General features: G+C 38.3%; 1 long non-coding RNA gene across 2 annotated transcripts in view; it reads right to left on the minus strand.

Annotated features, from left to right (window-relative positions):
• Positions 1–550: 550 nt before the first annotated feature.
• Positions 551–25,761, minus strand: part of LOC148043304 (uncharacterized) — a 41,769-nt gene continuing 16,558 nt past the window's right edge. The window contains exons 2-6 of one of the 2 annotated variants that reach the window (XR_015698179.1): positions 5,477–5,514; positions 4,476–4,574; positions 4,251–4,312; positions 1,354–1,574; positions 551–711 (exon numbers count right to left, since the gene is read on the minus strand). This is a non-coding gene — a long non-coding RNA (uncharacterized LOC148043304). The remainder of the gene's footprint in view (positions 712–1,353; positions 1,575–4,250; positions 4,313–4,475; positions 4,575–5,476; positions 5,515–25,761) is intronic. The other variant, XR_015698180.1, reaches the window with a different exon arrangement.

The following is a 25,761-nucleotide window of genomic DNA, read 5'->3' on the forward strand; positions in this document are numbered from 1 at the left end:
GCGAGCGCCAAAAAAAGCGTGTTTTTTTAAGAACGGCGCGGGCCACGGGAAAATTTATGAAAAGGCGTGCCTGTCCCGCCAAATGTGGGACGTCTGGTCACCCTAATCAAGACCCATCCAGGACAGTGTACTTTTCTCTCTTGCCTTGTTGTTGCTTAACCACTCCTTCCTTCCTTCCTTCCTTCTTCCCTCCCTCCTTCCTTCATTCCCTTCCTCCCTTCTCCTCTTCTTTCTCACACATATGCTATCTATTGCAAACAATCTATGAGAATATTGTTAAAAAATGTTGCAGTTATCATTATATATGTACATCATCTGATTACTTGTGATGTTGAAGCTATTTCAGATATGTCTTCCATTCACATTCAATTACTAATATAATGTAATCTAAAATAAATTTTCTGTTGCTCATTTATGAACACTTGTCTGCTTTCTGCCTAACCTCTATTTTTCTTCTGATAATTTACTAAAATTCCTAGTGCTTGGTTTTAGTTGTAATATGTGAAATTAATCAATATATGATTATCATTTGGAATGAAAGTCTCTTTTTTCAGCAGCCCTAAGTTGTTTCATTATGCAAAAATGAAAAAGACGTATGATACTGTATTAATAAAGTTTAAATTTATTGAATCACTTGCCAGATGTAAAGTCCAATGTTGCGTGTCTCTCTGTGTGTCTTATTGTATATTCCTCTTTCTTATTCACTGATCACTGTTTTAAAAATAAGAGAGGTGTCTCAGTCACTTGTGTTGCAGTATTAGAAGACTTCATAAAATATCACATTATATCAATGAAAACATTTCCTCTGCTTCAAGATCAGGAAAATTTAAATTAAATTCCAATTAAAATATAATATTTTATCATATTAAACTTCCCTCATTATGCCAGTGGAACTTTGCATATCCCTATATAACTTTTAATTACTTTGGCAATAGGAAGAAACCTGCCTGTCATACAATTGCAATGTTATGCCAAAACCAACCAAAATGTGCACATTTTATTGCCCTAGAGTTGATATATTTTCATCATTTTTCTAAGCCATTATAGAAAGAAGAAAGAAAACAGAAATATAACAAAGTGAATAGTTGGTTAGATGTATGTGTGCAACTGTATCAATATTTGCATATGAGTGCACAAGTCTATGTTTGTGTGAGTGCATGCATTAGTATCTATTTGCGCTTGAGTGTATGTGTGTTGCATTTTTCTTTTCTATTTTCTTACACCTTTTTACTTGAATGGTTACATTCATAAGGGGACATGATGGCTCATTGGTTAAGATGCTGAGCTTGATAGCCTGGTTTTGAAACTTGAGTGCTGCATTATGGGATTCCATAATGAGATTCCATTACTCACCTGAGTTTTTGCCAATTTAGCAGTTCAAAAGCATGCAGATGTGAATAGAAAAACCTTATTCAGCGGAAAGGTTATTATGTTCTATATTTTCATGCTGGCCACATGATGATGATGATGGAAATGTCTCTCAGACAATGAAGACTCCTTCAGCTGAGAATCAGACATGAGCACTGCCTCCTTTAGTTTATCATTCACAATGGAAAGGCACTTCCATTATGTCTCTGCCATAAAATAGGATACATAGTAATTTAAAATTTCATTGGCAGACTCTTTTATTCAAGAGTTCCCAAAGGAAATATAATTATGAGATTTTGCTCAGTTAGAACCCCATGATACCCTAATCTGATTAGTTAGGGAGTTCTGAGTTTTATTACCAAAGGTTCAGTTTGGCAACCATTAACGCATTAACCATTAAAGTTTTTAAAAATAAAATAACTACAAAGGAAGCTATTTTGGATCTTTCCACCTAAAACCCAGGATTGAAACATTTAACAAAACAGGAAACAGCTTTGCAATTGTAGAGGTAATATTGATAATAAATCTATTTATTAAACCTTAGACATCAGTTCTGAAGCCTGATTATATGGACATCACCTTATTTATTGGTTTTGACTTGGTTGTTAGACATTGGGACAGGAAGTTAGTTGGGCGTTCCAGCAAGGATACATGTGTCTGATCATGTTAGCCTTCTCAGGTAAACCAAATAGGAAATTCAACTAATTTCAATTTCAATTTATTGGCATTTGTATGCCGCCCACCCCCGTTTGGAACTCTGGGCGGCTTACAGGCAAAACAAACATATATTAAAAATTTAAGAAAAAAATACAAGTGTTAAAATATCAACAACATGCATACAGTTGGAGTGGGGCTGGATACTAATCAACAGCCCCAGGCCTGCCAGAACAGCCAGGTCTTCGTGGCTTTACGGAAGGCCGGAAGAGTGGTGAGGGTCCGGATCTCTACGGGGAGATTGTTCCATAGGGCCGCAGCAGCAACAGAGAAGGCCCTTCCCCGGGGACCCACCAACCGACATTGACTAGCCAACGGCACCCGGAGGAGGCCCAATCTTTGTGATCTTATTGGTCGTTGGGAGGTAAATGGCAGGAGGCGGTCTCTCAGGTAGCCAGATAAGATAATTCTACTTTATTGTAAAGCTACATTAACAGAATCTTATAAGTCTGAATGTACAATTCTCCTGCCATCTCCTTTACAGTCTGAGCTGTGCCTTTACGAAGTGTGAAAAATGGTCCCTACTGAGCATCTCGCACTGCCCAGTATCTAGGTGTGAGCTATGCCCTCTCTTAACTGACCATTCCCCAGGTAGCATCTCTTCCCACATTTCCCAAGGTCTTTTCCATTAATAATTACAGTTAGTTTGTGTTTTTATTGAGCCTCAGTGCAGTTTTAGTTGCTCTTTGTTTCAATGTAATCCTTTATTTTTGCTTTCTTTTTTCTGGTTTTTTTTTATACCTAGGGTTTCTGGAACAAATGGGACCAATTGATCAACCAATCAATCAATCTTTGGGATAGATAGATCAAAACCAATTTCGTTGTGTTTAAGTACAATGACAATAAAGATTATACTATATATATATATATATATATATATATATATATATATATATATATATATATATATATATATATATATATATATATATATATATATATATATATATATATATATACACACACACACATACATACACATACATACACATACATACACACATTGTATTTGTGCTGATAAATAATAATTGGGGCATACCAGGGATTGTGACACTATATATATATAGTAGATATATATATATATAGTAGATCTGAATTCTTAATTACTATTTGCAAATAAAAGAGGAAAGGTGAAGGTTATTTCCCAGCACATAAACAATAGTTCATGCAATTAACTGTACCTTCTTTCCATGTATTTTGAGAGATGAGCGATTCATGCAGAACTCTGATAAATATTTGATATTAAACAGATTTAAATGGTTTACTTGTTTGCTTTAAAATTGCACTTTGGGCTTTTTCAGTTTGCCACAAACTAAATGTTCACTAGAAAATAGAATAATTACATTTTGAGTTGACTTCTTTCATATTAGGTATTAGAAACGTATTCATATTTTATGTCCTAGACCTCAGAACCCCTCTTTTGTGCAAACTTTATATCTCAAGATTGAATAACTAATAATCCCATTTTAAAATGAATGCTTGGATTTGATAGTTGTCAGAAGTATTTCTACTGACAAAGAAATACCAGACTTCAGAAGGAATCAAACCCCAGAAAGTCAGTCTAAAATCATAATGTGTGCCTTGAATTTTCAATTTCTTCCTAAATACAAACCTACTGTTATGTTAAGCACTTTTCCTCCATTGCTTTGTGAGATTCATTTCCTGCTATTCTCAGAATGACTGATGTTTATAGCAATGACTGGGTTTTTGGAAGAGATTTACGGTATGTTACATATATTTTGAAAAGATAGTTTATGATCTTCAGCATATTATTTTCTTTAAAGTTTTAACAATTATTAATTCTGCAAATTAGAAGCCCATTTTGCTAAACTTCCAGAGCAGGATGAAGTTTCAAATCAGGAATAGGATTGACATTCTTATAATAAACCATATTTTATTGGTTTCTGCAAAAATATATTTTACAAAATATTTTTGCTTCCACTAAGTAAACATAATACAGTGCTCCAGTTGAGTTAATATAATAATCCACACTGATTCAGTAATTGATGTTGTGTTCTGACCAACGATAGTTGAATCCATCTTCTGAACAAGTCTACGCATGAACTACAGAGTGTTAGATAATTACAGCTGGAAGAGCCATTGTAACAAAGTAGTAACATAATAGATGTCTGTTGGGGTTGAGGTGGGGGTGGGGGTAAAATTAGTACCATTAGATAATCCTTGGATCAGTTCCATAATCCTTGAATTGTGGGTTGGATGTTCAATAAATCTGAAAGATCAGATTGGAAAATGCTGTAATTCATATTTAAATAAATTGTGATGATAATATATACCAATATATTACAGGTGATGCATGTATATTAGTCACATTTTCTCAGAAATAATACATACATTTGTTTCTTGGAAATTCTAAAATGAAATAATGTACTTACAGAAGCCAGTTTTTTCTTCTTCTTTTGTCAAAGATGCAATTTACTAATTTCATGCAGCTTTCCTCTGGATCGCCTAGGACAAATATTTTAAATTTCTTTCTACAATAAATAGAATCATACAGAAATTATAACATCTTTTAAAATATCTTGAGAGTTTCAAGAAGAGACATTTTTCATTAACATTTTAGAGAATGAAATTTAAGATGAATCTCATGAACCTCATGTCAACTGATAAAATAAGCAGCATTCTAAAAAATTGGGTTTTTCACATTTCCGGAAATCGGAAATCAGAGCTATGTTGTCATTCAGACTATCACTTGGGGCATATTATCATCCATGGATGGTTGAAAGTTGATGCTCATTGTTACTGATGGGCATCTATAAGGGTAAAAAGTTTTTTTTTAAAAAAAATGACATTTTCAGTGAAAAATTATGAACATGATGTCAGTGTTCCAAATATCATGCAGAATTAAATCAAAGTCCAAGACAGAGCTATCCTTAAAGTTCCAATTTAATAAGACAGAAATGTTGGCACATCTGTGGAATCCCAAATCTAAAAGCTTCCTGGGATCCCACCCAGTTGAAAGTTCATGATCTTATCCCCACACCCATAAATCCATCACATGGTCCAATCTCTTCGGCCATGCTGGCATTTCCACCCATCTAGTTCCGGTCAGATGAAGAGGTGCGGAGACAAAAGATGACCTTGGGCTTGTAGAAAGGAATGACAACAACACATTCCACAATTCTACTCCTTTCTATTTCCCCTCCCAATTATTACACTAATGAAACAGCATAATGAAATAATAGAGAGTGTGACAGGCCAAAGATCCTAAAAAGGAATATGACTGCAGGCCTGACACATGATTCACCAGAGTTTGTGTTAAGTCTAATTGATCTCAATGTCAAATATGCTACAATGTAATATTTATTTTGATTTCTTTGTTCAAATAGTTTATTTTGACCTTTTCTAAAGATGTTATAAGAAGTCAGTCACTTGCCTTATATCTCATAGTTGCTTGAGATACCAATTTTATCCCTAGAAGCAAAATAAAAAAAGGAAAAACTGATTTTCCCTATATTATTTATAACATAGTGATTAGCAAAGCATAATGTTAAATAACACAGCACTCATTAATTTTAAATTTTCTATTTAGTTCTTTTTTTTCTTATTATCTTTTTTCTCTTTTTTTTTTTCACAAAATAGATTTATTTATTTCCGTTTCATTCTATACAATCACATGTTTACTGTGCATAACCGGGGCATATAACATTGAGTAATAAACACAGCCCTCACTTATATAGAAAATGCCCCCTACAATACAAACCGAGTATACCACCTTGACCCACCATACACCCTCTTTCAACCCCCTCCAACTTTCATTCTTCCTTCTCACATACCCCTCTACACCTACTTCCCCTCCCCCTCTATCTAACCCTAACCCTATCACTCCCTCTCTTAATCCATTCCCTCCCTTCCTTCTCCTCCTCCTCTCTCTCACTCTCTCCACCCTCCTTCTTCTTTCACTCAGCTCCTCCCTTCGGTATACTATTACTTTCCAATATATTCGGTTTGTTCTGTTTTAACACTAACATTAAAAAGCCACAGTATACAAGTGCAATCATGTACTTTAAAATTTAACACATATTATGTTTTCCCCCTCCCCCCTCCCCCTAGATCCCCACCTCCCTTCCCTCCCCCCGACTTCCCAGAGCCCATACATGGTATAACTTTTTGACAATCACAGTCTAAAATATCTCTACATTGATCTCAGCTTCTTACTGTTACCCAAATTTTAAACAGTTTAAGTTATTACTGATACTAAGCATAAGCTATCTGGAGTTTCTTAATCCCATATTTACTTTGTGTATAATCAATCCATTTTTTCAAGTCTTGTTTATATCTCTCATTTGAGTGTTCTTTGAGATATGCTGAAATTTTTGCCATTTCGGCTAAGTTTATAACTTTCAAAGTCCATTCTTGAATTATAGGCAAGTCTTTCTTCTTCCAATATTGCGCCACCAAGAGTCTTGCTGCCGTTATTAAGTACAGAACCAAATTAGTCTCTGCTGCCGTAAAGTCAATACATATACCTAGTAAAAACAGCTGGGGGGTAAATTTTATCTTTCTTTTGAAGATATTTTGCAGGATCCACCATATTTTTATCCAAAATGCCTTAACATTACGACATGTCCACCATATATGAAAATATGTAGCATCAAGAGAACCACATCTCCAACATTTAGGCTGAACATTCGGATACATAGAAGCAAGCTTTTTGGGATCTAAGTGCCATCTATAAAACATCTTATAAAAATTTTCTCTCAGATTTTGTGCTTGTGTAAATTTCACATTTCTTACCCAGATTCTTTCCCATGTGTCCAGCATTATTGGTTCCTCAATATTCTGTGCCCATTTTATCATACAGTCCTTAATCAGTTCCGTTTCAGAGTCCATCTGTATTAATACATTGTATATCCTCTTTATATGCATTGAACTTTGATCTCTTATTTGTTTAAACAAATTATCCTCAACTTTTACAAAGCCAATTTTTTGATCTGTTTTCCACCTGGCCTGTAGTTGACCATACTGAAACCACGTTTGAACTACCTTCTCTTCTTTAAGTACCTCTAAAGATTTTAATTGCAACACCCCTCTTTCTAAAATAAGAAGTTGTCTATAGGTGGTTCTATCGTGTTTTTGTTCTGTATTCATATTTTCAATTGCATGTCTAGGAATTGCCCACATGGGCAATTTATCATTTAGTTTGTGTTGGTATTTTTTCCAGACCCGCAATAAAGCATTTCTTAAAATATGATTTTTAAAATTCTTATCCAGTTTTTTGTTAAATAACAAGTAAGCATGCCAACCATATACCAAGTCGTGTCCCTCGATATTCAATATTCTATCATTGGTTAAATGAGTCCAATCACTAATTGCAGATAATGCCACTGCATCATAGTATAATTTTAAATTAGGTAATTTCAATCCTCCTCTTTCACGTGTATCTTGCATTATTTTCATCTTTACCCTCGGCTTCTTTCCTGCCCATACAAATTTGTTGATACCCTTCTGCCATTCTAAAAGATTCACATCTCTTTTAAGTATTGGTAAATTTGAAAAAGAAATAAAAATTTTGGTAAAATGTTCATTTTCACTGCCGCTATCCTACCCAGCAAAGACAAATGCAGTTTCTCCCACCTTTTCAACTCCAACTGTATACTATGCCAAAGTGGTTCATAATTGTGCTTATATAATTTCCCATTTGAGGTTAAAATATTAACTCCAAGATATTTAACTTTTTTAACTACCTCACATCTTAGCATCGTTCCCAGTTCTTCCTTCTGCTTGGTATTCATATTTATAGCTAATATTTTGGTTTTTCCTAAATTTATTTTAAATCCCGAGACTTGACCATATTGATTGATCGTATTCATTAAGACCCTACTGGATTCCTGCGGTTGTTCCAATATTATAACCAGATCATCCGCAAATGCGCGGACTCTGTATACTTGTTGTCTAATCTTAATCCCTTTTAGACCGCCCAAGCCCCGTATCTTATTCAACAATACTTCCAAGGTTATAATAAACAATAATGGGGACAGAGCCCTGTCTTGTACTTTTTTCAATTTGAAAGGAGTCTGTTAGACTTCCATTGACTATGATCTGGGCTGTTTGCTGCTGGTATATTGCACCAATTGACCGTAAAAAGCCATCTCCTATCTGCATTTTTTGCAATATCTTCAGCAGGAATTGCCAATTAACTCGATCAAAGGCTTTCTCAGCATCCAAAAATATAAATGCGGCTGGGATTTGATTGTTCTTTCCCAGGTATTCTAAAGCGTTAATAATTAATCTAACATTGCTCTTCATCTGTCTGCCCTGTATAAAACCAGTTTGATCGGTATGTATCAATTGTTGAGTAACCACCATTAGCCTAGCTGCTAATATTTTAGTGAAAATTTTATAATCTACATTGAGTAGTGAAATGGGTCTATAATTTTTTGGCTGAGTAAGATCTTGATCTTCTTTGGGTATCAACGATATGAACGCTGTCTTCCACGAAGGGGGCACTTTCCCTCCCGATTGAATTTTATTGAATAATTCTCTGAGAGGTTCTACCATTTCTGACTGTAGGTTTTTATAGTAAACAGCTGTTACACCATCTGTACCTGGTGCTTTCCCTAACTTTAATTGTTTGATTGCCTGCAGGATTTCCCCAGAGGTTATTGGTTGATTCAGCTTGTGCCTATGTTCTTCTCTAACTAGGGGGATTTTCTCTTTATCTAGGTATTTATCTATGTCTACGTCCCTAATTTTATCCCCTTTGTACAACTCTGTAAAAAATTCTCGAAATGCCTTTTGGATCTCTTCCTGTTGAAAAACTTCCTTCCCTCTGTAACACAATTTGGATACATTTCGAGCTTTCCTTTTTTTCCTAATCTGATAAGCCAACCACCTACCGGGTTTATTTGCATTGCAAAAAGTATTATGTTTGGCATATAATAAACTGGTGGCTACCTGGTCAGAGATCAGCATATCAAACTGGGATTTTAATATAGAAATTGCTTCCTTAATCTTTATATCACCTGGGTTCAATGTTAATTCCGACTCTTTCCCTTTAATTTCCTCTTCCAATTCTTTTCGTTTTTGCCCTTGTTTGTGTCTATGTATTTTGTTTATGTTCATTAGTACTCCTCTCATATACGCTTTGCTTGCATCCCATACATATTCCATAGATGTACCCTTATTCATATTAAGAGCAAAATATTCAGATAACAATTTTTTACAATCCTTAATATACTTTTCATATCTAAATAAATTTTCATTCAACCTCCAAGACCTTCTTGCCTGGACTACCCTTCCCAATTCCATCCAAACTGGATTATGATCCGAAAGAACTCTCACCATAATCTTTGTCTTCTTCACCCTAGAAAGTAAATCATTAGTAATTAGTATAAAATCAATCCTTGAAAGAGATTGATGTCTATCGGAAAAGAAGGTAAAGTCATATTCTTCTGCATGCCTTTCACGCCAAACATCTCGCAATTCGAAGTCGTCCATCCTGTCAAAAAAGGATTTGGGTAACTTAGCTCGAAGTTTGGTGTTCGGGCGAGATGTCTTCTTATCTCTTTTGGTATCAATCACGCCATTCCAGTCACCCAATAGTATACAAGACTTGAAGTCCCACTGTACTAATTTAGCATGGAGATTTCTATAAAATCCATCTTGTTGTTGATTAGGAGCATAAATTCCCAAAAGTAATGTCTTTTTCCCTTCTAAGATTAAATCTAATGCAATATATCTTCCAAAGGGATCTGCTTCTATTAGCTCGGCTTTAATGTCTTTTCTTAAGTATACTACTATGCTGTTTTTCTTTTCCGTGGCTGAGGTCGCAAAATGTTGACCAAATTTGGGGTTAAACAAAAATTTTTGATCAGTTGATTTGATATGAGTTTCTTGCAAACAAATTATATCATTCTTAAACTGTTTGAGATAATGAAATATTTTCTTTCTTTTCTGTGGAGAGTTCAGTCCATTAACATTCCATGTCAAAATCTTAGTTGTCATTTTTGATTGCCTGAAGATTTTTTAGAGCCTCCCGCAAGGCCTGTCTCACCTTTGGTCTGGTTCCTCCCACAGCTTCTGAGCTTGTTGCTGTAGCTCCTTGATCAATGGCCAACGATTGTTGAGGTTGTTGCATTGTAGCTTGTTTATCTGTTTGTCTGGTGGTCATACGGTTAGGTCTTTTTTCCTTGACCCCTTGCCCTTCCGGGAGGGGGAGATGGTACATTTTATCTGATGGTTGTGTGGTTTTCTGTTTATCTTGTTCATCTCGTGGTTTTTCTCCATATCCGGAAGGTTCAGGGTGTCCCATCTTCAGAATCTTATGATAGAAATCTCGAGCTTTCCATACAGAGCTGAGACGATATCTTTGCTTGTCCATTGTAACTATGATACCGAATGGGGCATCCCATCTGTACTGTATCTGACGCTTTCTGAGCTCTTCCACCAGAAAAGCATAATCTCTTCTGGCTCTTAGCATTTGAGGTGGTATTTCTTTCAAAACAATCAGATCCTGTCCGCCAATTTGAAGCTTGGTATTATAGGACTCTTGTAATATCATATTTCTAGATTCTCTTGTAACAAAGTATATTACCACATCTCGGGGGAGTTGCCTTTGTTTTGCCACCCAGGAATTAACACGAAAAATTTTGTCAATCTGCCAATCAAAATTGGATCCCGGTCTTCCCACCAGACAGTCAAAAGCCTCAGAAAACATTTGCTTTAAGTTCTCCTGTTTCTCTTCACGCAGCCCCCTGACTCTTAATGCAAGCTCCATCTGCTTATACTGTATCATAATAATTTGTTTTTCAGCATTTTCAATTTTTTGTTCCACCACTTCAGTTTTAGATGTCAAGTTAGTTTTAGCTTCATTGAGAATCTCTAAGTTGTCTTCCATTCCAGAAATATATTCTGTCATTACATTTACAATTCCCATCATATCATCATTCATTTTTGTGACCTTAGTATCAAATTTACCATATAAGACTTCCATCTCATTCCTTATTACATCTTTGAACTCTCTAAGCATTTCTAAATTCTGTTCTCTGGATTCTCTAAACATTTCTAAGTTCTGTTCTCTGGATTCTCTGAACATTTCCAAAAAAAATTCTTTCGTTAATACATCTCCAGTAGGGGGCATAGAGGGTGGGTGCTGCAACTTTGTGCCAGGTATGGGAGACGTGGATCTAGGAGGTAATTTCGCAGAGGTCGATTTTGATGCCATTATATCTTTGCTTTAAGTATTTGTTCTAATTTTGCTAGTCCACTATGCCGTTTGGAGAAGAAGGAGAAATTCCTCCCTTTTTTTTTTACAGAGAGTTTTACGGAGGATTTCAAAAGACTGGCATTAAACCAAAACAGTTCAACAAGACAGAAAAAAACAAACAAAGAGAAACCCCATTTGGAATGTCTCTATATCAACAAAGAGTCTTTGAAAGCTTCAAGGGAGTAGAGTTAATTAATTTATAAGAAGTTATTCCTTTGATTCTGTGCCAGGAAATTGGAGATATATCATTATAACAAATGCGGAAGCTATAAAATCGCCATTTTGAAAACAATTAAACAAAAGAGTTTTTTTATAACATTGAAGCTGGTATTTTTGATAGAGAAAACAAAAAAAAAGTTCTCAGGTTGGTCTCTGCTCATATTAATTTTCAATAGCCTAGTTTCAAAAGATTGTCCTGAGGGGGGGGGGGGTTCCTTGCCTTGTACTGTGAAAACAGCTGAGAAGATCTGATCGGAGTTAATGACTCAGCCTTGGCTGAACCTCCTCCTCCATTCACAGCCAAAAACAAACAAACTGCAAACTTCAAAGAAGATTCTTACCGACTGAACCGCTCTCTGCTTTTTTCTTGCCTGAAAAAAGAGATATCTCTTAGATATTAATTAGATAACGAACCAGAACTCTGGAGGCAGCTTAATTGAGCGGCAACCCCCTCCCCGGAAGCCTCGATTTTCTATTTAGTTCTTGAAAACTCTTGAACTAGATGCTCTACTTGACCTTCTTGCATTGAACAAATACATCTGAACAGGAATTGTAACTAAATTAACTTATACATTAATACAACTCTCTGCAGAGTTTGGATCTAATAACACAGGATCCAGACTCAGAGATACGTACTTCAGGTTAACATGACTGTGTAGAGGTTGGAGATAATAGATAATAGACTATTACCCAATAGGAATGCCATGTTGTCTGCATAATTTGAGCTCTGATCATTTGGGTGGAAGAAACAGGCTTAGATGTAGCCCTCACATTCCAGCAAGTGTAGTGATGGATCATACTAACATTAGAATATTGAAATGGCTTGGGTTAGAAAAAGCTGTTTCAAGCAATCTTCTTTTTATCTTTGGCATGCTGCCTAAATTCACTTTCACTGTGTATTTCAGAAATAAGTTCAATCAAGCAACCAATCAGAATAAAGCTGGAAGGGGCCTTGGAGATTTTTTTTAGCCCAGCCCTCTGCTCAAGCAGAAGATCCTATACTGTTAGAGTTTGCAGCAATCCAAGTAAATAATTCAGCAAGATTCATTTATATAAGAAACTTTATATACAATTCCCATGCAGCTGAAGTCAGAACAAGAACTCAGCATGTCCATTCTAATTCATGAACCCTTATACACTGACATATAGTGATTGTCCAGTCTCTTCTTAAAAATCCCCAGTGATGAAACATCCATAACTTCTGAAGGCAAGCTGTTCCACAGGTTAATTGTCCTTACTGTTAGAAATTTTTCCTTAATTCCAGGTTGCTTCTCTCCTTGATTAGTTTCCATCCATTGTTTCTTGTCCTGCCTTCTGGTCTTTGGGAAAATAGCTTGATACCCTCTTCTTTGGGCAGCCCCACAAATACTGGCAAACTGCTATCATGTCCCGCCAATCCTTTTCTTTAGACTAGCTAAACCCAAATCCTGCAACTGTTTTTCAGATGTTTTAGTCTCCAGCTCTTTAATTATCTTAGTTGCTCTTTGCATTTTTTCCAAAGTCTCAACATCTGTTTTGTAAAATCTGGGTACAGGATTCCAGGTGTGGCCTTACTAAGGTTTTATAAAGCAGTACTAATATTTCATATGATTTTGATTCTATGCCTCTGTTTATAAAATCAAAAATTGAATTAGCTTTTTTTTTTTGCTGCTGCTGCTACACACTGCTGACTCATGTTTAAATGATCATCCACTGGGACTTCAAGGTCCCTCTCACAATCACTGTTTCTGAGCCAGATTTCACCTAATCTGTACTTGTACTTTTGTTTTTCCGCCCAAGTGTAAAACCTTGCTTTTCTCCACATTAAATTTCAAGTTTTTGGATAGGGCCATCAAGTCCAAGTCCATCAAGATCATTTTGGATCCTGTCTTTTGGAGTGTTGGCTATCTCTGCCAGCTTAGTGTCATCTGCAAATTTGATGAAATCCCCTTCTATTGCCTTATGTAAGTCATTTATGAAGATATTAAAGAGTACTGGACTTAAGACAGAACCTTGTGGTACCTCACTGCTTCCTTCCTTCCATATAGATGTAGTACCATTAAGGGCCACATGCTGAGTATGGTTTGTCAGCCTGTTTCAAATCTTTATTTTTTTTTATTTATTTGTCTTGTATGCCGCCCACTCCCGGAGGACTCCGGGCGGCTCACAAAAGACAAGGGAAAGGGGGGAACGAGACAAAGACAACATATTAAAAACCAAACCAACATTCACAATTTCCGTGGAGGTAGATGCTTCTCAGCTCCCCTCAGCCTGCTGGAACAGCCAGGACTTGGTGGCTTTGCGGAAGGCCGGGAGGGTAGTAAGAGTCCGGATCTCAACAGGGAGCTCGTTCCAGAGGTTCCAGAGCTGCAACAGAGAAGGCTCTCCCCTGGGGAGTCGCCAGCCGACATTGGCTGGCAGATGGAATCCGGAGGAGACCTAACCTGTGCGATCTAATTGGTCTGAGAGAGGTAATCGGCAGGAGGCGGTCTCTCAGGTACCCAGGTCCGATGCCATGTAGGGCTTTATAGGTAGTGACCAGCACCTTGAAGCGGATTCGGAGACTAATAGGTAGCCAGTGCAGCTTCCGGAGGATAGGTGTAACATGGGTGTACCTTGGTGCACCCACAATCACTCGCGTGGCTGCATTCTGGACTAATTGGATTCTTTGAACACTCTTCAAGGGCAGCCCCATGCAGAGCGCATTACAATAATCCAGTCTTGAGGTCACAAGGGCGTGAGTGACTGTCTGAAGGGCCTCCCGATCCAGGTAGGGTCGCAATTGGTGCACCAGGCGGACCTGGGCAAAGGTCCCCCTGGTCACAGCCGACAGATGGTGTTCTAGAGTCAGCTGTGGGTCCAGGAGGACTCCCAAATTACAAATCCTCTCTGAGGGCCGTATAATTTCGCCCCCCAGCCTGAGAGATGGAACAGTTAGACAATCTTTGGGAGGGAACATCAGAAGCCACTCGGTCTTGTCTGGATTGAGTGCCAACTTGTTTGCTCCCATCCAGACTCTAACAGCCTCCAGGCACTGGCACATCACTTCTACTGCTTTGCTGAGTTGGCACAGGGCAGACAGATACAACTGCGTATCGTCTGCATATTGGTGATACTTAATCCCGTGCCGGCGTATGATCTCACCCAGTGGCTTCATGTAGATGTTAATAGGAGGGGGGACAGGACCGAACCCTGCGGCACCCCATACTTGAGGGGCCTTGGGGTCGATCTCTGCCCTCTGACCAACACCAACTGCGACCTCTCCGAGAGGTAGGAGGAGAACCACCGCAAAACGGTGCCTCCCACCCCCACCTCTCGCAACCGTCGCAGAAGGATACCATGGTTGATGGTATCGAAGGCCGCTGAGAGGTCAAGAAGCACAAGGATAGAGGGGTGACCCCCTAGATCATTGATCAGCATGACCAAAGCAGTTTCCGTGCTGTAACCAGGCCTGAAACTGACTGAAAAGAGTCTAATCTTGTGGTGATGCGGCCTATTTCACATTTTTCTAGTTTCCAGGAAGTAAGTTGTAGTCTACTTTTTTTGAATGCCTTGCTGATGTCTAAATATACATTGTACACAGAATTTTGCTTCTTTACTAATTTAGTCCCTTTGTCAAAGAATGAAATGAGATTGGTTTGGCATGATCTCTTTTTAACAAACCTGTGCTGGCTACTAATTATAACTTTATTTATTTCTAGATGGTCATTTTGAGATAACATCTGCCAGTTCCTTCAGAACTCCGAGATGTAATCTTTCAGGTCGTGGTGATTTATATTCATCAAGATCAGACAGGTGTTCTCTTACTATTTTCCTGCTTATTTTAATTATTTCTAGTTTGTCTTTTACAGTTCATTGCTGGTTGGTAGAGCTATAGTTTCTTTTTGTGTGAAGACTGATGCAAAGAATAAATTAAGCAGTTTTGCTTTCTCTTTGCTGCCTATTATTTCCTTACCATCTTCTCTATTATGTGGACAACTGTTTCCTTGGCTTTTTTCTTGTTATTTATATGTTGAAAGAAACTTATTTAAAATTATATTTGACTTTTGTTATAAGAGCCATGGTGGTGCAGTGGTTAGAATGCAATATTGCAGACTACTTCTGATTGCCAGCTGCCAGCAATTCAGCAATTCACTGGCTCAAGGTTGACTCAGACTTCCAAGGTCAGTAAAATGAGGAACCAGATTGTTGGGGGCAATATGCGGACACTGTAAACTGTTTAAAGAGAGCTGTAAAGCACTCTGAAGGTGTTATAAGTCTAAGTGCTTTTGCTATTGCTAAGTCATTTGCTTTCCTGACTTAATTTTTGTAGATTTTGGCTATCTGCTAATACTTAGTTGTATGCCCCTCTTTCATTTTTTGTACTTAGCCTTTTTGTCTTTCAGTTTATCAGATATTGCAACCACGCTGGTTTCTTCTTGGGTTTTTTCTTTTTCTTTTTCAATTGTATTGTGTTGGACTCGGTTTTTATGATCATATTTTTGAGAGTTTCCCATGATTCTTGAGTTGTTTTCCCCTTTAGGATTTTTATCCATGAAGTTTTTCTTGGGCTTTCTCTGAGTTAGTTAAAATCAGCTCTTTTAAAGTTTAAGATACGGGGTGGATTATTTTCTATTGCTTGTATTTGCATTATATTGAATTCCAATATGATGTGATCACTCTCCCAAAGTTCCAGCAACTTCAACTGCCATTATCACCTCTTCTCTATTAGTAAGAATTATAGCTTTTCCTCTATTGTCCTCCTCTAACTTTTTGATGAAGTTGTCAACTAGGTTGGTTAAGAATCTATTTGATCTCCCACTTGCTGCAGAGTTTGTCTTCCAGTTGATATCAGGGTAGTTAAAGCCTTTTATGTATAGTGCAACTCCATCTCCTCTTTTGTTAGGTCTGTTTCTTTTGAATAGTCTGTATCATTCCATCACTACATTCCAATCATGAATTTCATCCCACTATGTTTCAGTAATGACAACTATATTATATCTACTTTCATGTACTAGTATTTGAAATTCACCGTTTTCCCCCTAAACTTTTAGCATTCATGTACAAGGATTTAAGACCTTTGTGGGTCTTAAGTATAGTTATATTTTTGGGTATATTTATTATATGTCCTACTTTGTAAATGGATGGTTTTTCTAGTTTCTAGGTTTTTGCTTGGAATTAGTTCTAAACTTTTTGAAGATTGCCCCCTTTCCCCCTCAATTTTAATTTAAAGCCCTTCGGATAAGATGAACCGGTTATTTTCTGAATATTTTTTCCAGTTCTTCTGAGGTTGACTCTATCCCTTGTGAGTAGCACTTCATGTAAGCAATGCAAATCCTGATTTAGGAAATCGAATTCTCTTGATGACACCGGTATTTATGTCAGTGGTTCAATTCTAAAATCATTTTCTCCCTCATTGGAGGTTGGCCTTTTGTTGGGAGTATAGTAGAGAACATCACTTGTGCTCCTCATTCTTTTACTTTCTTCCCTAGCTGTTCCTAATCTCTTGTTATTGTTTTCAGATTCATTGTTGTCACAATTAATTCATTGTCCTCATGGCCACCTTCATTTCCTATTTGGTCAGTTTTCAGATGACAGGATGAGGTGGAACAAATCAAGGCTTTAACCAGGGCTGACTTTATTAATTATATGTTATATTATGCATATTTATATATTTACATATTAATTATATATAAAGTAATATGAATTTCTTACAACAAAGCAAATAAAGTAAAAATTGAATAAATATATTATTGGATTGGGAATGATGATGATTATGTTGCATCTTTCTGTCTGTCTGTCTGTCTCTCTCTGTACGTGTGTGTTGATTTGATTTATATTTCCTCTTCTGTTTATTTACTTCCCATTTTGTTAGTTGATCAAAATTAACACTTCTTTTTCTGAAAGCATTCTTAGTTTACAGAATTTTTGCACAACTCCCTAGCACTTTTGCACAGTACCATACACAAACACACTTTTGCACAGTGTGTGTGTTTATGTATGCTGGTCTTGTTGTATTCGGGTCTTTTCCCGTGTAAGATTTCCTGTCGAAATGCCATGGCGAGTGGAACCTCATCGAAATGTCATCAAGATACTCTCAACCTTACACAGGAAAAGACCCGAATATGCCAAGACCTGCATACCTACACCAGTGAAAATCTATGAAAACAAATATCTTATCTCTACGGGGAAGAAACCTTCCCGCTGACCAGGACCTACAAGAAACTCGAAGTCCGAAGAGCCACCATCTTATGTGACCTCACATTCCTGTACAACTGCCGAGACAAAAACGGGATCCCCACATGCTTCCAACTAAAATTCAATTCTAAAACCTCAGCCGCTGAAAGGATCCTGAAAAGAACTGAATTAGCCCTAATCAGAAACAAACACCACAGGAAAAGATTCCTACTAGACCAAACCAACAGGGACCTATTCACTCTTCATCTCTAACTCAGTAACAAACTCCACCCAGCACTCTGGGACAAATCCAAACAACTAGCCCTCTGGAGAGCCGAAACAGAAACCTCCCACAAGACAGACACACACACCAACAAACTCCACAGACTAGAAAAACACCAGAAGCCCAATCCCTCTCCACAGAAACTCATGAAACAATCAGTACATAACATATCAGATAGGACCCTCACCATAGCAGAAACCAATGTCCTTTCCAAAGGATTTGCAGTTGCCCCCAAACGCATCCCCACTGAAAACATCATATGCGGAGTTGAAGCTACCCTAACCAAAATCAACCCAAATGAAGCCAATAAAATCAGACTTGAATTCACCAACATCCTCTTTTCACCAACATCCTCTTTTCCAGCAATCCACCCAGAAGCAACTTACATAAAGAAGAACAAAAATCACACACCAACTGGAGGAAAGACAACACAGGATGTTACGAAACAGACAACTAATCTGCATACATCAACTCTATCAACTAATCAACAGGTAACAACACAGCCAACCAACCTGCTTACAGCAACAAAGCCAGCACTTCACACACCCCCACCAATATTTATAGAAATACGGCAGCTCCAATCACGCTTTGCTCACACAAGCACAAAGCCGAAGGCACCAGCCTGAAGATGGCAAGTGGGACCTCGTTGAAACATCAACAAGATAGTCTCAACCTTACATGGGAAAAGACCCGAATACGCCAAGACCTGTGTGTGTGTGTGTGTGTGTGTGTGTGTGTGTGTGTGTGTGTGTGTATGAAAAGGCATTTCTGAATTTGAGCTTTTTCCTTAATAGACTTACATGAACTGAGCATGAAAGAGTAAAACTCATCATGAATCATATTCTGATATATTCTCCATTTATGTAAAAAGTGAATTTTCTGATCATAACAGGGATGTTCTAGTGAGTCATCTTGTAAGTGCCACAAACAGCTGTGAAGAACACAACTGATTTCCTTCTTAACATTATTTCATAACAAGAATACAAATTTATCAGTGTAAAGTTAGTACATAAACAGATCCACCAACCATGACTTCTATTTAATTTTGAAGAAAGATTTCCATTCCTTTTAGATAGCAAGATGCAAGTATTTATAGGAAAGAACTGTTAAACTTAATACAATTTAGTTTCCTTGATGGAAATACAAGGAATATATATGTATGAAGTTTAAAATTCATTCAATGAAAAGGATTTTAAAAATATAGTATGTAGGATTAATGCAGTAAAATTTTTCACTATATTTAATGGTTTAATATGCACTCATTTATATATTTTTTCTCCATAATAGTATTGGCATAAATTACCCTTATTGAAATGCTACAAGGAAATAAACTAAATAAACTAAATCTTTTGTCAAAATATAGTAACGGTCATCTGTTAATAAATGTAACTCTATAGCAGGAGTGTCAATCTCTATAGCAGGAGTGTCAATCTCCTAGCCCACGGGCCAGATGCATCACATGCTGGCCATGCCCATGACTGGTTTAATGAAGGGGGGGAAGTCCTGATACATTACATGATGCCACCATGATGACATGAGTTTGATATTCCTGCTCTATAACCTTAATCCTGGTTAGAAGAGGAGTTGCCTGAAGCCAGTGATGTGCAGTCAGGGGAGGCAGGGCCTCACCACTGTCATCATGAAAAGAAAAAAAAATGTAAAAGTAAAAAGGCTGAGGTAGTTGCTGCCAGAGTCACAGTGGATGACTCTGCTTAGTGCTTAACTGTTTAAAAAAGCCTCTTTAAAAAGTGCCCTCTGCAGGAGGAGGTGAGAGAACTACGTGCCTCATTTAGTCTATCTTTATGATCACTTGAGCAGAGTTAAGCAAGGCGAAAAATTCCTTATGTAAATGAGGCACGTGGTTCTCTCTCCTCCTCCTGTAGAGGGTGTTCTTTTAGAGGCTTTTTTAAACACTTAAGCAGAGTCATCCATTGGAGACTCTGGCAACAGCTAACCCAGCCTGACTGTCAGCACCTCTTCATTGAGTAATTAGGAAAGAAGACCACGAGACTCCATAGGTAGAAATCAAGTGTACTTTTACTAATTATAAATGATTAGAAGCGTAGCAAAGCGAAGACTGACTATTTAGGCGCGAAAGCGATTAATATATAAAATAACCCATTCCCCACCCCTTGGCATCCCCATTACAGTCCACTCATAATTCTCCCAAGTGTCAGGTGTGAGATAACTTCGAAAGGCATCACCAAGATGGAATGTCGGTGCCGTTAGCCTTGGCGCGAACCTCCTCCGCATGCGTGGTCCAACAGGCAGCAGAACTCCAGAATCTTCCTCCAGCACAATTAGTAACCCCTCCCAAATACCATGCCCTCCCTCCCCGTTTCATGGCAGCCGAAGCAGCAGCAAAGCAGAGGCTGACACTGACCTCAGCAGCTCTTGCCTTTTTCCTTTTACATTTTTACATTTTCATCATGGCAGACAAGAGCAGAGTTGAAATCCTCTGTGAAACAGCTGGAAAAGGTATACGGGTCGGAGGGAGGGGGAGGAATTCAAAATTAATGTAATTTGTAAGTAATTGTATTATTGTAAGTTGTGTGTGTGTGTGTGTGTGTGTGTGTGTGTGTGTGTGTGTTTTACCCGCCTCTGCTGGCATGCGGTCTGGCACTTTTTTTATGTTGGACATAGCGGCAGGGCTTTTGGACATAGCGGCAGGGCTTTGGACATAGCGGCAGGGCTTTGGACATAGCGGCAGGGCTTTGGACATAGCGGCAGGGCTTTTGGACATAGCGGCAGGGCTTTTGGACATAGCGGGATGCCTCTATGGCGGACACAGCTGCGGGGCTTTCGGACGCAGGGCGGCTCTTGCCCACTTGCCTCACCAGCCATAAACCTCACCGCACGTCACTGCCTGAAGCTTATAGTGATTGAACAGAGAGTGAGCAAATGTAAGTGCAGGGAATATGATTCTGGATTTTTAAACTGGCTTTAAAAAGGTTACCGGAGTATAAGATGCACCAAGGTTGTGGGTTTTTTGGAATATATTTTTATTATTTTTACATTTAAAACAATACAGTACCACGAAGTCGAAGTGACCATACATTCATATTATATACAACTAGTCTCAACCATTAACTATTAGCCTACTTAATACATTGTCTATCCTTCTGTCCAATCACAATATATACAGTTTGTTCCAGTCTTGTCACCTTGTCTTATACCAATCATAATATTCTGCTTCCCCTTTATTTTTAAGTTCAAGAGTGAGCCTATTTGCTTCTGCACAGGCCATCACTTTTCTGATTATATCTAGCTCTGATGGTGTATTTTCTTTTTTCCAATATTGAAGACACACCAAGGTTTTGAAGAGGTAAATTTAAAAAAAAAGTTTTTGCACTTTGCAAACCTCCCAAAAACGGCTCATTTTTTGCAAAAACGGGCCTGTTTTTTTTTTTCAAAAAAAGAGGACATGGATAGCCTTTAGGAGGCTTGTAGAGTGTTCCTGTGGTGTGGGGGTGGGGCAAAAATGAGCAAAAATGGCCCGTTTTTTTGCTCATTTCTGCCTAGCTCCCAGGAGCACTCTGAAAGCCTACTAAAAGCTATGCACGACCATTTTGGTGAAGGGGGCAGGGTTTATATGTGTTTTATAATCCAAAAAATATGGTACCCTCACTTTCCCATTATCTTCTTAAAATTAAAGAAGGGTCTTATCTGAGACATTTTTCAGGTTACAGGTTTTGCCCCAGACTCAGATTTAGTTTCTCTGATTTTGGTTTTGGTAAGGGCTCTTCCTCCTATCTTTCAAGGTCATTTCCTCTGACAGTCACCTCCCCCATCAGTTTCAGTCACCTCTTCCATGTAGAAATCTGGATCACAGAACAAAGTGCAAATATGCAGCTCCTTTCCTCTGCCTTTGTGGACCTCCCAACTTGCTGTTACTGTCATATTAAATTGATGAAGTATCCTTTACATTTTCACATGAAGTCTTGGTAATTGTACAACACTGGGTCAATACCCCCAATGATAAGTGTGGCCCATTTACTGCACAGTCCCTTCCTTTAGTAAGCTTAACACAAAAGTCACCTTGTTGCAGTCTGTGTGAAATTCTGCTGGTCTGCCTGTCGTAAGCAGTTCATACGGAGTTATGAAGGTCAGTAATTGGTCCTGGTCACCTCTAAATTTTTCTGGCAAGTGGGGATGCAAAAACATTGGCTGTGTTGCAGGCTGACCATTAGAGGAGAAGATTCAAATGTTGGGAAAGGTGGAAGGAAAGAAAAAATGTAGACGGCTAGCAGCCATGTGATGGCTGATTTGATTGAGTACCAAGCTTCCAGAAGCCATCTTGTCAGCAATCAATAGCCAGACAAGCAGGGATTAACACCAGGATTAATAGCAGACAAACAATCAGGCAGTTAACAAACAAACAGTCTAATCAAGAAACTATCAAGGAGAAAACAACATCCCATCTATGGTGATAGGACAAGCACTGTATATAAATAGAAAGCAAACTCCACTCCCTTCTAGCATTGAAGATATCACCTACTTGGGTAACTAAATGTGTGCAAGCAAACATCAAACTCAAAGAGCACGCAAGACTCCATGAACAGATAAATTCTGTATACAAATACGTGTGCTTTTCTTAATATTGAAGAACATTATCTATAGTGAAGTTTTTTTTAATTCCTGCCAATTTCAACAAGAATTAGATCAAATATATGCTTATATTTGTCCACATAAGAAGCAGAGCCCTCTGAAGAGCTAGTAGTTTGCTGAATTATTCTATGTTTGGTATTTTTTAAAAAAATGAATTGTGATATCCTAACACTTGTTGTGATACAAGTTTAAATAACACCTTAACAAGTGTTTCTTTGTGAAACACATTTGCTACTGCAAATGGAATTCTCACATTGTCTCTCTGTGTGTTCAGTTGTGCTTAAACAAAATAATAATTACAAAACTGTTTTAAATTGCAATTGCTACATCTTGAGATATTAAGATATTGTTGTAGTGGCAAACAATAAATGATTGCAAACCATTTTGAATGAGGAGGAGGAGGAGAAAAAGAAGAAAACACTAATTGGGTTAAGTCTTTTACCTTGAACTATGTTACATTGTTGTAAAAAAAAAGAAAAAAACCACCTAGAAAAAAATTAGAAAAAAATGTAAAAAAGGGGGGGGGAGAGGTCACTTGTGAACCTTGATATTTGAACCCATTCCCAACTTCATGCTTTCCAGAAATTTCATAATAAAACTTTTCAGAATTTTCAATTAAACGGCCATTGATTGGGCATTCTGATACTCTGGTTCCATCATGTGTGGATTTACACTAAGATGACCAGATTTTAAAATTGGTAAAGCGGGACACCATTGACCGGGGATGTGTGTTCTTGATTAAAAATTTTGCTGCCCAGCGCTGCGGTTGAGGTGAATCCGCCAAATCTGCCGCTGGCGCCCCTGCTTGTGGTAGCGGCGGTGCCGCCTCCCCCTCCGCTCAGAGCATCTGAACTGGGCCTCCTCCTCCACCGTGCTTTTGAGCAGCCATGGGGCCTTTTTTTCCTGCTCCCGCCCCCTCCGCCGCCTTCCTACTGGCTCCCGCGGCCTCATGGCTCCTCAAAAGCATGGTGGAGGAGGAGGAGGGCAGGGGTAATGTGGTGCCCAGCTCAGGTGCTCCGAGCGGAGGGGGAGGCGCCGCTTCCATGGGTGGGGGCGCCGGCAGGAGCTTGGTGGCTTCACCTTTGAATGTTTTTATTGCAGAGATCCTCTGAAATCCTCTGTATTGTTTAAAACTCCTCTAGGGCTTATGATCTGGTCTCCTAGCGTGTAAATAAGGGCACCTTTAAACATCTGCAAAATTGCATTTCTCTCACTGCAGCCTATCTCCATCATCTCTTGATAATAAAGGAGATGCTCAGTGTGTAACTTCTAGAACAGGGGTCCCCAAACTTGGCAACTTTAAAACTTGTGGACTTCAACTTGAAGTTGAAGTCCACAAGTCTTAAAGTTGCCAAGGTTGAAGACCTCTGTTCCAGAGCTATGTTAGCTTTTGAAACAGGCTTTCCCATCCTCAGTTTCTGCGGAGACTCCAAGACCTAACAGCGGAGCCTTCTGCCTTTCTCCCACTGCTCCTCTGCAAGCCAGAGACACTTACAGAGTGTGCCCACAAAAGTTGACCATCAGCTTGAGGGAAGGGTTCCTGTATTTGGTGGTCTTGCACCGGGGGCAACCTTGGTCATCCATGGCGAGAATATTCCTACTAAATTTGCCGCCAGAGCCGCCACCACCCTCACTCCAGAAACACGGCATTTGCCCTTTAAAAGCATCCGTCTGGTTCTCCGGCAAGGGGAAGGATCGTTCCGTTATGGAACAGGGAAAAACGTCCTGCGCCCTTTGCTAATTACTTTATGTGTGCTTTGAAAAGAGGAGAATGGGTGAAAAGCAGGGTGGGTGGGGTGAATTGAAGCGAATTTCTTCAGGAGGTATTTGATGTGAAACACGGTTATCCGTGCTTACTCAGAAGTAAGTTCTATTCACCCGGTTTATTTCCTTAAAATAAAATAAAAAAGCTTCAATGCTTACAATTAGAGTAACATCGGTTCAGATGAGACAATTCCTTTCCCGCGGGGCTTGCAGGAACTACTAGAGACAGCAGCCGCAACAGCAATAGGAAAGCAATAAAATAACAGTGCAATATGCTCCCCAATTCGGTATATACTAAAGGATCTCCCCGGGCTTGCTTTGCTGAACACAGAGCGACTGACAATAGTTTGAGCGGGCGCGGTCAGCGCAAACTACCGTCAGTTGCCCCACACTCATCAAAACAAGTCCAGGGAGATCCTTTGCGGGCGGCCAGTTCTAGCCACTTGCAAAGGACCTCCCCAGCTTCTGGAGCATCTGACAGTAGAAATCACTGCGTGGCAGTTGCAAACTGCTGTGCGGTGTTTTCTTGCCAAGTGCGCGGCCACGTGAAAAATTGGGACTTTTTTGAAATGCCGCAGGACAAATTATTAATAATCGGGACTGTCTCACCAAAAGCGGGACATCTGGCCACTTTAATTTACACTAATTTCTGAAACAATTGGGAGCTACCAACCATTTATTTCATGGCTTTACTTCTCTTTCTGGGTCTCATTTGAAGATCTTTTTTTTTCCAGGTGTATCATTCTATGCTACCATGATTATGCTAATTGAAAAAAAATATTGGTGAATGTTGCACCAGATGTGAAATGCATGTAAATGTCTGTGTTAGCACAGCTCCAGAATCATTTATGTTAGCCATGTATATATTCTGAGAGAGAAAAGCAGGAAGTAGGGAGCCTAAGGAATATTTTAATGCCAGCTTTAACCATTTTTGCTCATCTTTCATTTAGATGTGCAAGTGAAAGTTCTTTTTTCTATATAATTCCCATTAAGTTTTGAGGGCCTCTGCTTTGAAGACATTTGAAATTAAACATAATGTCTTTAGATGGAACACCCCATTCTGTCCTTGCAACCTGCTCATAAGAACAAAACAGTTTCCTGCATAAAGCTAAAGATTTAGTATTGCATTTAACACAAACTACAACAAACATAAACTATGAGAGAAACTGCAGTCTTCAGGAATTTTCAGATAGACACCTACTAGCAGAAGTAGGAAGTTTTGGGTTGTTTATAAATGAACAACTGAGTCTCCATGATATTTAATTAATTGAAATGTGTAATCACAAAAAAATATTTATCTGGTATGATCATAAAAGAATAGCATGTCACTCTTTCTTAGTTCTGTGAAGTTGTATTATGATTTAAACTATCATTGTTCAATTTGTAAAAATATTAATATTTATCATGATCATTTTATATATTCCACATCATCTTAACTGTTTTT

Source organism: Thamnophis sirtalis, unplaced genomic scaffold (assembly GCF_051295495.1).
Source record: "Thamnophis sirtalis isolate CommonGarterSnake01/CBP01778 unplaced genomic scaffold, rThaSir2_p1.2 scaffold_12, whole genome shotgun sequence".
NCBI lineage: Eukaryota > Metazoa > Chordata > Lepidosauria > Squamata > Natricidae > Thamnophis > Thamnophis sirtalis.